The 15,939-nt window shown below is 44.4% G+C and overlaps 1 protein-coding gene across 2 annotated transcripts in view; it reads right to left on the bottom strand.

Moving 5' to 3' along the window:
- LOC126174859 (cationic amino acid transporter 2) overlaps positions 1-6,475 on the bottom strand; it is a 384,534-nt gene extending 378,059 nt beyond the window's left edge. The window contains exon 1 of one of the 2 annotated variants that reach the window (XM_049921256.1): positions 6,326-6,475. The gene's annotated coding sequence lies outside the window, so the exon portion shown is untranslated. The remainder of the gene's footprint in view (positions 1-6,325) is intronic. The other variant, XM_049921258.1, reaches the window with a different exon arrangement.
- Positions 6,476-15,939: the final 9,464 nt, after the last annotated feature.

Below are 15,939 nucleotides of genomic sequence, written 5' to 3'. Positions count from 1 at the left end.
GATTGTTCACACCTCAGGTCACACCTCCTGAGAAACTGACGGAGGGACCAATTGGTGCGTTTGGAAGATACCAGCTTGGACAATCACCCCTTCCTGGGCCTGGCCGTTACCAGGGGGTACGTATGTGTCCTACCTGTCTACACGGGGCGGGGAATTATGTGTTACCCCGTCACCGGCTACGCATGGGAACGTGTAGGTTGGCCTTCAGACACGCACAGGCAGGAAAGGAAGAGAAAGGGAGGAACAAAGAAAAAGAAATAAGAGAGGTCTCAAATGCCGCAGCAGAGGAGAGGGCAAAGAGAAGAGGCAAGGGAAAGAGAAGAACAAAGGTAGGACAGAGACTTTCCAGCATAGAGAGCAAAGAAGAGAGACTATGTCTTACAGTTACAAGTGTCCATCTCCAGACATAGGCACGAAACATGCTCCCAAAGAGGGAGAAGGGGAAGGGGAAGGGAAGAGGCGGTGGTGAGGGGAGGATGGGGGATGGGGAAGGATGTGGAAAAGGAAGGTATGCAGCCCCGAAAGGAAAGAGCCGCACTAGCTCGGGGTCCCGTGCTCGCCGCGCACTTATCTACAATGAGAGGTTTGAACCCCCGGAGAGGGGGGGGGGGGCAGTGCAGTGTAGTGCAGATCTTAGTATTTTCCAAGACCCCGGTTGACACGAGAAGTTGCACTTGAGTTTTCGCAATGTTCTGTCTGGAACAGTAATCAAAGTTTTATGCTAGTGGTCATCAAAAGTTTTTGCTCAAGAGCCAATACTGACATAGTGCGGAAACCGTTGCCACATACATACCGATCTTATTATTAACTGTAACCTACATAAATTGAGTCCTCAATAGACTACCTACTGTAAGGGCGTGACAAGATGGTCGCTGGCGCCTAAATGGCCACTGATCGTTGAGAGTTAGCATCATCTGGAACACTATGTCGACTGTTTTGTTTCAGATTGCTGCCGACCTCAGCGGTGCCACTGTAATCGACTTACGAAGTGCTGCTGTTTCAGCTGTATGAGAGGATGATTAACTGATTAATACCAGTAACTGTACTTATATTTACATGGACTATGCATCATGAGACGAGCACACAAATTTTTATTAAATGTATTGAATGTCATTTCTCGTCTACTCATAGTTGTATTTATTATAATAGTCTTAATTCAATTCCATATTCCTTTTTACGTTGACACCGCAGTCAAGCCCAGATCCAATAGCAGGATTGCCAGTGAAATGCAACACTTGGCCTTGAAAGCACGCTCTTCACTAACACCAACGTACAGCTGGAAGAGAATTAACTTCCTGGATGGAGAGACCGCTATTTATACAAACATCTAATGTTGCAGAAAATAAAAAATTAAAGTATTTCAAAAACCTTCGACAAACGATAAACACTGAACAACATATAAATGCTGGTAGTTGGATTTGGAATGGTGATTTGCAACAACAACCAGTGCAGATAATCACTAAACTATACTGCATGCACCATAACACGCAGTATTGCGCAACGCATTTGAAGATGAACTTGTCTACAATGCGCGTTCACGAACCCATGTTACTCCCATCTGAAATTTAAAACCACAGCACCTAATCGCTACAGCTGAGTTGTCGGAACAGGAAGAACAATCCCCTTTTCACATTCAGTACTTCAGTGGGCGCGATTGCTTACCATCTGCCTTTGAGGTAAGCGGTCAACTTTACTTAGCTCACGGCCGAGTACACGAACATCAATTACAGTTAAGCACATCTTAAAATACTGTCTCCAAATTTTTTTTTGTTACTAAGCAGGAAAATTACGCTCTTAAGAAGTTCCTAACATTAGTTCACGGTTTTGTCTAATTCTGCTGTTATATGTTAGACGCTTACTTTCACAAAATACAACTGAGAACCGCGGGTCGCACGAATACTTTATTCCGGCCGCATGCGGCCCGTGAGTTGACGACCACTGTTTCATACCGTAGGCACCAAGCACACCGACAGAGCTTCAAGAAAAAAATTTAAACCGCATATACAGTTATTGTAGTGAGGTCAGTGACAAAATCTGAAGTGCCTGGAAGCAGGTGATCGCCATCAGGAGCGGTCGAAGAGGCTGCGGTAACTTTATAAGGCCACCAGCAATCAGGATATTCCAGCAATTTACTGTCGTCATATTAACACAGTTTATTTTCTGCAATGTGTGTACACATTTGGTACCCTATATTTCAATCTAGTGCACTCACCGAATATGTCTTATTACTTTATGTAGAAATACTTCCATAATAGAGGCAGGCGACCATTGAGTTGTGCCGAATGTGTCAAGCAGTTATTCTAAATAAATATGCAACTCAGTAAAACAGAAGTAGTATTCACGGAATATGTCTTAAGCAGTTATTAACAACAAATATGCAGCTCAATAAAACAAAGTAGTATCCACAGACCTTCTCTGCCAATTAAAACTTGGCATATCGTATACTGCGTACGACTAAGCATGTCTGAAAGCAGTTGCTGCGCGGATGTTAAAGAACGTTACTGAATAAACTTTTCTATAGCTTTTTTCGTCAACCCCCCCCCCCCAGTGATTTCGTAATGTCGTAAAAAGTGCTAATCTAATCTTTATTTTTTTCACTCTTCCTAGATGAAGTAACTTTCTGCGGTTATACACATCGCGACACACTAACAACATTGCGTATCAGAACAGAATCCTACGGAAATTTAAACCTTACGCTGCGCGAAGGTCTTTAAAAGGATACTCACCCTGTACTCCGCACGTACACAGCGCTAATGGCCAGTGATTGCATCACGGTGTTTCCTGGGTGAACGCAGGACCATCGATTGACACGACGGAAGCGGAAATTTATCTTACTCTTACGTCACTACTCTGGAGGGTGGAAGACTGGTGGGGGCTCAAGAATGTACGGAGCAGACTGCAACATTGAAACTAGTTGTATTACAAAAATTATTTCCGTCTTGATCGCAATTTTTTTCAACTTTTATTTTTTTAAATACAAACAGTGTCTTGATCACTTCACTCCAATGATAACATTTCTTGAAACTTTATTAGAAATTTGTAAATAAATCTCCTCCAGGGTCTGTCAATTCAGAACTTTCTCCGGTGTATGTTGTTCTCCAGTACGTATAAAGCTTGTAATCCCTGTCTGCCTACAGAGGCAATTTAAGTATTCTTGCACAGCTACCACTAGCGGCTGTCGGGCGATCTTTTCTTGTGGATAAATTACGACTTTTAGTTTCCTATCAGTGAAACTGTAGTGAATGCTACTACAGTTTTATGTTTCGTCTGCATTCAGAGGGCCCGCGTTTGTAGCAGGCAATGCCCTTCCTTCTCTGACAACATAGCCGTGATATCTTCTTCGTATAATACTCTAACCCACAGAGTTCTGTAGCAGTTAATGACATACCCTCTACTATCTGTATGCAATTATGCAAAAAATAAAGGTTTAATTTATACGTTCCACTTCATAAAGTGTTACAAAAATTATGTACAGAATACATATAATTCTGAGCTAATGTTAACGCTGGCGAAGTCAAAGTAACTTTAATAGAATTAGTTTTTCACACTATCGTGAGAGACACGAAAGCTGTATGTGTATCTTAACGACGTACCGCCGAGGACTCCGGCCCGTAGTCTGTCACAAAAGCTTCATTGGAGTCATAAATCAGGCTATTGTCCTATGTGGTCTAACTTCAAATACGCATAATGTGCGTATTCTTACACTCTAGTACCATTATTTTTAGTAACGCTTGTGATCAAAGTTAAATACACATTAAATCGGCAATTCTTTTTATAAGATGTCTATCGTTTAACACATTAACTAACAGAAAGCACATCCTTCAGTAACACTCTATAGTCGTGCGAAAGAAATTTAAGTTCCTCGGCACTATCTATGATCCAAGACGAATTTATTTTTGTTGCCAGTTTAGTAAACACGAACTCCAAAACAAAATTAACTATTACGCACCATTTATTTTCTGATGTCACAGCTGGGTTAATTTCTTGGGGGTCTTTCTTCCAACACGTGATTTCGTTAATACATTAGCTTCTTCCTAAGCACACCCTTATTCTCATCCGTATTCCAATAAACAAAGTACGCATTTTATCCACTAGAACGTTCTGTTTCCAATCATTAACATTAAAAATGAAACGTCATATTCTTCACATACATGAACTTTACTACAAATTCATTTTAGGTTGTCTGAGAAACTCTAGAGAGCTTACGATAGAATTGTCGCAATCGAATCTGTGTGGATAAATGAAGAAAAATTACACCACTCTTGTTACTATGGTAACTTTTATGTATGTATCGTCCATATTTGCAGAATAACACACATTCAATGTAAAGAACAGTGTTTTGAAACAAAAAGCGCTAGGTAGTTGGGCGATCTGAATGTTCCATTGTTTACCACACGGCCTGTATCAATACATATTTACCATGTGAAAAAAGTTTTGAAAAAGTATAAGAGTGCGGAGCGACGGAGTAAACGCTGTCAAGGATTAGCTTGAGTATATCCATCATCATCGCTGCTACTAAGAATTTTTTTTAACTAAAAACTCTAAACAATTGAAAGAACGAAAGAAAACTATTTATATAAACAACATTTTAACATACTAAGAGTACTTCTGGAATGGCATTTCTAAACGGGATTCGTTAAAAAACGTTTCGCAATCACTAGTGTCGTGCACATGGTGGTGGTGGTTAGTGTTTAACGTCCCGTCGACAACGAGGTCATTAGAGACGGAGCACAAGCTCGGATTAGGGAAGGATTGGGAAGGAAATCGGCCGTGCCCTTTCAAAGGAACCATCCCGGCATTTGCCTGAAACGATTTAGGGAAATCACGGAAAACCTGAATCAGGATGGCCGGAGACGGGATTGAACCGTCGTCCACTGTGCTAACCACTGCGCCGCCTCGCTCGGTCTGTCGTGCACATGTGTTACGATAACTATGCCGCTTGTCATCGAGTTTGCGTGGAACGCTTCCCACGTATGTAGAATTTCTTACCAGAAGACACCGATGATGCAATATTTTGTAAGAGTTCATAAACCTGGACAAGAATGTCCATGTGAACGCTTTGAGGTTCCATCGACCTGTCAACAAATACACGACACCCAAGTGCTGATTTATATTCTTCCTTCTTACAGGTTAATCATCTTATATTATAATCACTTAAACCTTGAATGAAGTCCTAGTGAAGTTAAATACAACCACCGTAAAATGATAAAAACAAACCACGGTCTTACACTCAGTAGGCATGCTGCCTTTAGCGAAACACAATGAATATTTTTTCCTTTTTTTTCCTTTAGTCGCCAGTCAAACAATAGTATAATTATCAATTTAGTCTTATTACCGATTTAACAGATGTATTCAGGTACGTGTAGTTCTGTACAGTATTTAGTTTCCTAGTAATTTGCTACCACTTTCTTCCTTTTTGAACAGACCTGATGCTGACAACATCGTAATAAGTCGAAACCGATAATGATACCATTTGTGAGCCCTGAGGCAGAAATACACAAAAAAAAAGCAGACCTGAAATATAGTGGTAGCAAAAATCCTAGGATGTTACATTAGGTAAATTGGACGTCACACGTCGCTAAGGGAGACGATGGAATAGTGGCTGCTGGGAAGCGTTCTGTAGCCCACATTCAAAACAGAATTTTGGATTCAGTTTTCGAGTACGGATAAAATGGTAAAGCACTAGGTAAAAGTTAAATAGTGACCACCTCTTCCCTTGTTTTCGTAGTTTAATTACGGTATAGGTGCATAATATGCACCAAAATACTAGTAGGAGATTTATCAATTACGTAATACATCAAATCTTAGTTTATGATGTAGTTTTAAGAATTTACGTAGAAGAAATTCATTAAAATTTGAGTGAATTTTGGCTGTGATACATTCCGAATGAAATCAGCAATGGCCGAGCCAGTCACAAAGCAGAGTTCAGGTTTCGTCAAAATCACGTGTACTAAATTAGAGCACATTTCATCTGCTACGAACGTAGGCATCGGGCTACGCAACACATCCGTATGTTACCAAATTCTTTATTTCTTAATCACATTCGTTCTGTTCACCAACTCGCAACCAAAGCGTAACTTTGCAACCTGACCTAGACCTAGGGCTACACTACAGATCAGTCTATCACCGCAACTAGGTGAGGGATGACGGCGCGGTTACACTGTAAGCGGGACATGGCCAACACCTGCGAGTAAACACTTTGTATCTAGCAAGTTTACAGTTGCAAACGCGTCCACCTTCCGGTGGCCGATTGTTTGCGATCGGCGAGTACCGGTAAGCAACCTGCCGTGCTGGAGCGGCGGCGTCTCGGGTGGTGGGTACCCACCTGTTGCTGGTTCCGGCTGTGGCTGTGTCGGCGGCCGCTGCACTCGCTCACAGGATGGCACGGGACAGACGGCAGACAGGTGCACGAGGCAGAACCGCACTGTTCGCGAGGACGGCGCCGAACACAGTCGGCCGCTTCGACGCGCGTCCGCCTCGGGGTGGCGGCGCTACTGTCGCCGTTGTGACGTTCTCTTCGGGGCAGTCCCTGCCACCATCGGCGGCCACAGCCGTTCACCACACGTTTTCACGCCTACGCAGACTCACATCCTGTGAGAGTGTTCAGCAGCGTGCCAGATTTCACGCCTTTGCATAGGTTGCAACTGCTTTGTCGAAAATCGATTTTTTTTACACCTACGAATACATCTGCATTGTAAATTATCTGTAAGAAGGTGGCAGAGTTACAGGTGTAACAGAGGAAATATTGTATCCACCGTTATTCCTGTCATACTAGGGGATCTTAATTAACAACGAAAACTGACGCGGGTACAAAAATACGATAAAACAAACAAAGCCGTCCCGGTAAACATGGGTCCGCGAGGGAGCTGCGAAAGTGTGGTTACTTGTCGCCACACATTTCAACGTGACATATTGTCCTAGTTAGTACAAACCAGTAAACACCTAATTCTTTAAGGAATCGGACTTCCACATATAAGGCATCTTTAAATTTCCAATTACGTTACACACGAGTAATGAATTAAATATTTGACGTTAGGCATGTAAGCGAGAAAGAAAATTTTGTCTACAGTTTACTGAAAGTCGCTAAGCGCTCTCATTATAAAGCACTTGGTCAGTATACTCTGGGTAATAGGGGTTACGTTTTAAGCAGAAGCTACTTTTTCAAGTCTCCTGAACCGTGTGTCGTACACAGATGTAATTTTCCAGGCACATTTAGTGCTACATGTGGACACTGCCCGGCCGGAGTGGCCGTGCGGTTCTAGGCGCTACAGTCTGGAGCCGGGCGACCGCTACGGTCGCAGGTTCGAATCCTGCCTCGGGCATGGATGTGTGTGATGTCCTTAGGTTAGTTAGGTTTAATTAGTTCTAAGTCCTAGGCGACTGATGACCTCAGATGTTAAGTCGCATAGTGCTCAGAGCCATTTGAACCATTTTTTTGTGGACACTGCCTGCATAATGTGTCGCAAATATAGTTAGTAGGGGAAAAAAAACTGAACGTCATGCCTGATGAGGCAGTCTTTTTACATGAACAGCGGAAATTTAGTAAGTGTTAAACCTTTTTCCTTTCATTTTGAGGTCGGTGTCCGAGAGAAAAAAATTAAGTGAAGGTTTGAAATTCTGTATAAAGTTTGTTGCAAATCAACAAGTGCCCTCCTTCTCAAATACTGGATCAGTGTTGTCTGAGTATTTGCACACGGTCAGCTATGCCGCCTCAGTGCGTACGAGGTGCGGTTATAAGATGGAGTATTGCTGTAAAACACTGTAATTCAAAAACTTATTTATTTAGTTACTGTCACCCTCGATACTCGCCTCCTCTATGCGTACATCGCCCCATGCGAATATTCTATTGATAGAACCAGTGCTAGGAGTCTTCTTCTACGAGCTCCTTGATGACGTCTGCCGCTATTTCTTTCACTGCTTCAGCGAATGGAAATATCGTTCCTTTTAACGCAGATGGTGCTGCGTGCTAGGTCAGGCGAATAAGGTGGAAGGTCTAACACTGGGAAGCGGTACTTCGCTAGAAACCCATCACCAGACAATGCGGCGTGAGCCGGTGCGTTGTCTTGGCGCAGAACCCAGTCTTGTTGTTCCACAATTCGGATCGTTTTTTCCTTATTTTCTCATGGAGTTGAGCAGGAACCTCAAGGTAGTAGTGTTGATCAATAATCTGACCTTCAGGAGCCCAGTGAAGACACACAATTCCATGAACATCGTGAAAAACAATCATCATCTCTTTGAATCTTGATCGGCTCATTCGAGCTTTTTTTGCTCTCGGTGAAGTTGCGCCCTTCCAGTGCATGGGTTGGAGCTTAGGCTTTGGATTATTAGTGAAAAACCAAGATTTTTCACGCCCTATCACTCGTTCCAAGAAATTTCGATCATTTTCGTGATATTCGAAGTGTCAAAACAAGCATATTCGCGAATTTCTTTTTGCTCGACCGTGACAATTTGCGGCACCAGTTTCCCCCACAGTTTTTCCATGTTAAATTGGTTATGTAAAATTTGCCTTACGCATTCTTTGTCAATACCTACCTTTCAACTATCGATTGAATACTCGAACGATGGTCAGATCGAATCAGATTATCTACTTTTTCGATATTTTCATCTGTTTTTGATGTTGAAGGGCGTCACGGGCCTGAGTCGTCTTCAACATATTTTCGATCATATTGGAAACGTAAGAACCAGTCAAAACCAACGCATACATGATACACAATTTTTCCCATACACTTCTTTTAATAAAAGATAGGTTTCAGTAGCAGCTTTCCAAGTTTCATGTGAAACTTCACGACAGGTCGTTGCGCTATCGTTACACGTATCTTTTTTTTAACAAAATAATAACTCTTACACAAATAAAGGCCACGACCTCATTAATTTGTCTACAGACACCAGGGATGTCGCATTCGACTGAGAAGGTTCCTCGCTTTACAGCTATTGGTAGTTCACTTTGGCGCATGCGTACTTATTCTGTGACAGCATCAGTCCGGTTATTTTATAGTCACACTTCATACACACATTCTATAACTGTAATACCTGTCTTACTGTGTTGAACATTTTACAGATTATGTCAGCGTATTTTTTTTAATTTGGTCACTATTTATGATATATGAAATACTGAAAATCAAATTTCTTTCGCTCCTGGAAGCCGTAAGGTAGACAACTTCCAATCTAACTGGGCTCAAGTGTCGCCCACCGGCTACCTTAGGAAAAGTACAATGTTACCTCAGCAGATTTACAGAACATCGATGCCTGGGCTCGACTCTGTAGCGAATTATTAACTCTCCCAAGCAACCCCGACCATCGCATAAATCTAGCTGCTCCATTTCTTCTACCTTATTAATGAGAGTGCAGTACATTTCACTTTTGAGATGACCCCCAGACAGAAAAATACAGAGGTGGAGTGATCTTGGAAGCTATGATACAGGCCCTGCCCGAACTGTCCATCTCGGACCGCATTACATCAGCAACAAACCGCGCCAGTGAACCATCACGCATGTATCACATGCCCCAACCATAGATCACTGTTGAAATTGGAGCACAGCTAAACAAGGATTGTTTACATTTATAGGTTCGTTCTAACTGGACCAATACATCATACTGATTTCTGTGACGCCTTGCAACCACACGTTTGCAGTTATCTCACAAACGGCTCATTTGTAGATCCACGTTTACTGGAATGTTGCCCGCATCTCGTGGTCGTGCGGTAGCGTTCTCGCTTCCCACGCCCGGGTTCCCGGCGATTCCCGGCGGGGTCAGGGATTTTCTCTGCCTCGTGATGGCTGGGTGTTGTGTGCTGTCCTTGGGTTAGTTAGGTTTAAGTAGTTCTAAGTTCTAGGCGACTGATGACCATAGATGTTAAGTCCCATAGTGCTCAGAGCCATTTGAACCATTTTGAACTGGAATGTTATCTCTTCTATAGTCAGATACTCTCACCCGTCAGTTTCCGCTATTAATTATAGCACACCATGTACACTGATCAGCCAGAACATCATGAACACCGACGTGTTAGCGATATAAACCCGTCCAGGTGATAGCAGCGTCAAGGCGTGCGGTCTTTCTGAGTTTGACCGAGGGCAGATTGTGATAGCCCGGAGCCTCGGAGTGAGCATTTCGGAAACTGCACAGCTCGTCGAGTGTTGGAGGAGTGCTGTGGCGAACGTCTTCAGCACGTGGCGAAACTAAGGTGAAACCACGTCCAAATGTCGTGGGGTTGGGTGGCCACCACTCATCACAGATGTCAGACGTCGTACGCGGTGCCCACTGATAAAACAGGACAGACAGCGAACTGTGGCAGAAGAACATCAGATTTTAATGGTTCAAATGGCTCAGAGCACTATGGGAGTTAACATCTGAGGTCATCAGCCCCCTAGAACTTAGAACTACTTAAACCTAACTAACCTAAGGACATCACACACATCCATACCCGAGGCAGGATTCGAACCTGCTACCGCTTCCGGACTGAAGCGCCTAGAACCGCTCGTCCACAGCGGCCGGCAGATTTTAATACTGGGCGGAGTACAAGTGTGTCTGAACACACAGTGAGCCGAACCGACTGAAGTGGGCACGTGACCATTGGCACTGGACATTGATGCAGTGGCAGAGCGCTGCACGGTCTGATGAATCCCGATACCTTCTTCATCATGCCGATGGGAGGGTGCGAATCCGTCGTATTCCAGGGGAACAGCTCCTTGACACCTGTAGCGCGGGACCAAGACAAGCTGGCGACTCCATTATACTCTGGGGAACATCCACGTGGGCATTCTTGGGTCCACTGGCGCTCGCGCAAGGCACCATCACGTCCAAGGAGTATCGTACAGCCCTTCATGACGGTCATGTTTACCGATGGCAGTCGTATTTTTCAACAAGATAATGCGCCATGTCACAAAGCCAGGAGCATGATGGAGTGGTTCGAGGAACACAGTGACGATTTTCAATTGAAGTGCTGGCCCCCCAACTCGCCAGATCTGAACTCAGTCCAACACATCTGGGATGTGACTGAACGTGGCGTCAGAGCTCATCGCCCCCCCCCCCCCCCTCCCCGGAATTTACCAGGTGATTTGTGTGTGCAAATGTGGTGCCAGCTCCCTCCAGAGACATACCAAGGCCTCATTGCTTCCATGGCACGGCGCGTCGCCGCTGTCATCCACGCCAAATGTGGAGATATTGGCTATTAGTTAGGTAGTCATAAGGTTCTGGCTGATTAGTGTATATTTAAGTGATCTATCATTGTACAGCTATGAAGCATATGACGCGTACAATGTAAGTATGATAATCCACTGGGACTCCCAAGACTTGAAAATTTAGAAAAAATTTCTTGAAAATCAGTAATTATTCCACTGCAACTAAACTGACATTGAACAAAGATGAAACACTCAGTTCTGTCCTACAGAGAACTTGACAACACTGTCAGAAAAAATTAATGAGGCAAAATACAAAAACGACACAGAAAATTTTAAATAATTAGGTGCTTTACACGGTTCATTCACAATAATACGACCACCATCTACGTTCGAAGTCAACGTGTAATAACCATTCACACATGGCAGGTGGTAGCGCTAGCAATGGAGAGTATAAAACGCGTGTCGGGGGAATGCGGATAAGAGTGCAGCTGTCGCAATGCGGAAACGGAGCGATTTATCTGACGCCCAAAAGGGCATGATCATTGACTTTTGCGCCAAGACTGGAAGCATTTCCGAAGCGGCTAAGTTTGGAAACTGTTCGCGTGCCGCCGTGGTTAAAGCATACCGTGCATTACAAAATGGCGCTATCCAAAATCGGCACCAAGGCAACTGCGGTGCACCATGGGCCACAGATGGCAAGGGGGGGGGGGGGGTGAATACGGGTGAATAGACGTGCAACTATTTATTGATCGCCCTCATCATCATAGCGTTCTCGCTTCCCACGCCCGGGTTCCCGGGTTCGATTCCCGGCGGGGTCAGGGATTTTCTCTGCCTCGTGATGGCTGGGTGTTTGTGCTGTCCTTAGGTTAGTTAGGTTTAAGTAGTTCTAAGTTCTAGGGGACTGATGACCATAGCTGTTAAGTCCCATAGTGCTCAGAGCCATTTGAGCCAGCCATTTATTGATCAACTGACCTCTCAGATGAACCAAGGGGCTACCAGTAGTCTGTCCTCAACGACCGTACAGCGAACGTTGTTGCATATGGGCTTCTGCACGAGGTGCCTGTTCCACACACCCATTCTGACTGCTGTTCATTGCCGACGAAGGCTAGAACAAGCATGCCAGTACTGCAACTCGACATGGCGACAGGTGGCCTTTCCAGATGATCACGTTTTATGCTCAATCGCTCAGAAAGCCTTTGTATGGCCTGTACTGCCCTGCATCAATCGTCATAAGGATACAGGACGGAGGAGGGAACGTTATGGTTTGGAGGATGTTTTCGTGGCATTCGCTGAGTAATCTAGTCATTCTGAAAGGCGCAATGGATGAACCCAAGTTTCAGTCTATCGCTGGAGATACATGAAGTTTATTTTTCCTCAGTATGATGGAATCTATCAGCAAGACTATGCAACGTGTCACACAGCTCGTAGTGTATGTACGTAGTTCGAAGAGCACCAGTATGAGTTTGCTGTACTTCCTTGGCCACCTCTCCCCATCCTCCCCGCCCCCAGTTTTAAGCCCAATCGAGAAAATGTGGGACCACATAGATCAGGCTATTCACACAATGGGTCCTCAAAGCTTGCCCATGCCTGATGCTGACAGTCTGGTAATGGTAGTTATCAGCGGCCACGTAAGTTCTGGGAGAACACATTGGTTCAGATTCAACCAAGGACTGACCATTGCGCCCCATTCAAGCTCATTATGCGCAGTATGGTAACGGTGCTGGTCAGTGGCCAAGCAAGCTCTCGAAGAAACTGTTGCTTCAGAATCAACCACTGAATGCTCATTATAAATTTTTGGAACGTTGTCTGTGGGAAAAAAACGATAGATAAAGCTATAATAAAATTATTTTAATAAAAGCAGTCTTGATGACAAATAAGTTATTTTTTATTTCATCTGGTGATCGGTTTCGATCTCTTATAGGATCATCATCAGACCATTTTACCCCTTACCCCGTGGCGTAGAAAAAGTGTTCAAATGTGTGTGAAATCTTATGGGACTTAACTGCTAAGGTTATCAGTCCCTAAGCTTACACGCTACTTAACCTAAATTATCTTAAGGACAAACACACACACGCAAACCCGAGGGAGGACTCGAATCCCGCCAGCACCAGCCGCACAGTCCACGACTGCAGAGTGGCGTAGAGCATGTCACTTTGGACTAAGTGATATTCAGGACGGATCCTGCCGTGCTCTACGTTTCTTCAATAAAAAATAAACAGAGGGGTTCGGGAGTCGGCCGGCCGAAGTGGCCGTGCGGTTAAAGGCGCTGCAGTCTGGAACCGCAAGACCGCTCCGGTCGCAGGTTCGAATCCTGCCTCGGGCATGAATGTTTGTGGTGTCCTTAGGTTAGTTAGGTTTAACTAGTTCTAAGTTCTAGGGGACTAATGACCTCAGCAGTTGAGTCCCGTATCGCTCAGAGCCATATGAACCATTTTTTTGGTTCGGGAGTCCGTTATTTTCTCCATTCCACCCTCCACAATACGCCAACCACCTCAATATGAAGACGGGAGAAGCTAGTCTTCGTGCCGCTGCCTGATAGGTAGTTGTTGCTTTCCTCGTGAACGTCACACTTTGTAAACAGCCATCAGTGACATCAGGGCGAAATCTGCCCCGTTCGGTAAACCATCAATTGCGTCTTTACCTACACCATCGGAGGTGGCCAACATGCGGACGATATGTGATAAGAAGTTTGGCGAACTATAGTTTTATTACTGGCCTAGCTTCTAAGAAACGCTTCTTCATTGGTCTAGCTGATCCTCTGGGTGCAATGTGGGTCCTAATTTCTGCCTCAGCCGCCTTATAATCGACAGTGGCTGCTCTCTCGGTGCAACCACTGCCACCCAGAACCAGGATGATGGACTTCTGCAGGTTCCTTGAATAACCAGCATCAACAATAATACCCAGATAACATCTTACGTCTAGCCTCACAACGATTTCCTTCGTGTTGTACTCATTGACACCTTCTTGGGGTGTCTGGAACATATGATGCTGGAAACAACAGATCACTCTTGATGTTATTATCGTGGTTCTCGATTCGAAAACTGGTTTGGAGAAGCTCTCCACGCTAGTGTGTCCAATGCAGTTCTCTTCATGTCCGCATAACTACTGCAGCCTACATCCATTTCAACCTGCGCACTACAGCTGAGCCTTGACCTCCCTTTACAGTTTTTACCCCCATACTTTACTCCATTATCAAATTAATCATTCCTTGATGTCTCAGGATACACTGAGGAGAGAAAAGTCATGGGCTAGAGATATGCATATATGCAGATGGTGGTAGTATCGCATACACAAGGTATAAAAGGGCAGTGCATTGGAGGAGCTGCCATTTGTACTCAGGTGATTCGTGTGAAAAGGTGTCCAACGTGATTATGGCCGCACGACGGGAATTAACAGACTTTGAACGCAGAATGGTAGCTGGAGTTAGACGCATGGGACATTCCACTTCGGAAATCGTTAGGGAATTCAATGTTCCGATATCCACAGTGTCAAGGATACGCCGAGATTACCAAATTTCAGGCTTTACCTCTCACCACGGACAACGCAGTGGCCGACAGCCTTTACTTAACGACCGAGAGCAGTGGCGTTTGCTACAGTTGTCAGTGCTGACACACAAGCAACACTGCGTGAAATAACTGCAGAAATCAGTAAGGGGCATACGACTAACGTATCCGTTAGGACAGTGCGGCGAAATTTGGTGTTAATGAACAGCAGACGAGCGACGCGAGTGCCTTCGCTAACAGTACGACATCGCCTGCAGTGTAGCCATATCGATTGGACCCTAGACGACTGAAGAACGTGGCTTTATCAGATGAGTCCCGATTTCAGCTGGTAAGAGCTGATGGTAGGTTTCGAGTGATTCACAGACCCTACGGAACCATAGACCCAAGTTATCAATAAGGCACTGTGTAAGCTGGTTTTTGCTTCATAATTGTGTGGGCTGTGTTCACATGGAATGAACTGGGTCCAGGTGAACCGATCAGTGATCATTTTCAGCCCAGCCATTCATGGACTTCATGTTTCCAAACAAGGATGTAATTTTTATGGATGATAGTGCACCATGTCACCGGGCCTCAGTTGTTCGCGACTGGTCTGAAGAAGATTCTGGACAATTCGAGTGAATGATTTGGCCATCCAGATTTACTTACCAACATCACTCCCATCGAACATTTATGGAATATAATCAAGACGTCCATTCGTGCACAAAATCTTACACCAGCAACACTTTCGCAATTGAGGCGTTTGGTGCAAGAAGGAGGCAGCTCCAATTTTTGCCTCTATTGAGTTGAACATCCTAACACACACAAAAAAAGGAGAGAGAGAGAGAGAGAGAACCGCTTCGTTTGGTGCAAGGAGGAGGCGGCTCCACCAGCTAGTTCCAGAGAAATCCAACAGATGGAGCTGCCTGTAGTCCGAGTTAGCGTGAAAATGGAGGCAGCTCTGGGAGCTGCTTGTTCTTCCCCCAAAAGATGGCAGCAAGGAGGTAATGTTACGTAGTGTTCAGCAGACTGGTGTAAATGCTGTTGAGTTCTGTGTGAGGGATATTTTTTGTTAGGTGTACGATCTGTTTTGTAACTTCATCGTCTTTAGATTTCACGGTTTCTTTCAATATAAGTGAACCAGAAGAGGAAGATCTATTTCATTTTGACTCTTCAGAAAACTACGAGCCATGTGAATATGAGACATTTACTGACTCAGAAGAAGATTCAAGAAACAGAGACGCAGTTGGACCACTCAAGAGCAAAAAAGGATCGCACAAGGAACAATGGAAACGGAACATAAGGAAACAGCGGAAGGTTGATGGAAAGCACTACAAGAGCAC

Source organism: Schistocerca cancellata, chromosome 3, assembly GCF_023864275.1.
Source record: "Schistocerca cancellata isolate TAMUIC-IGC-003103 chromosome 3, iqSchCanc2.1, whole genome shotgun sequence".
Classification (NCBI taxonomy): domain Eukaryota; kingdom Metazoa; phylum Arthropoda; class Insecta; order Orthoptera; family Acrididae; genus Schistocerca; species Schistocerca cancellata.
Note: the sequence above shows the minus strand (reverse complement) of the source record. Positions and strands in the feature narration are given on the sequence as shown.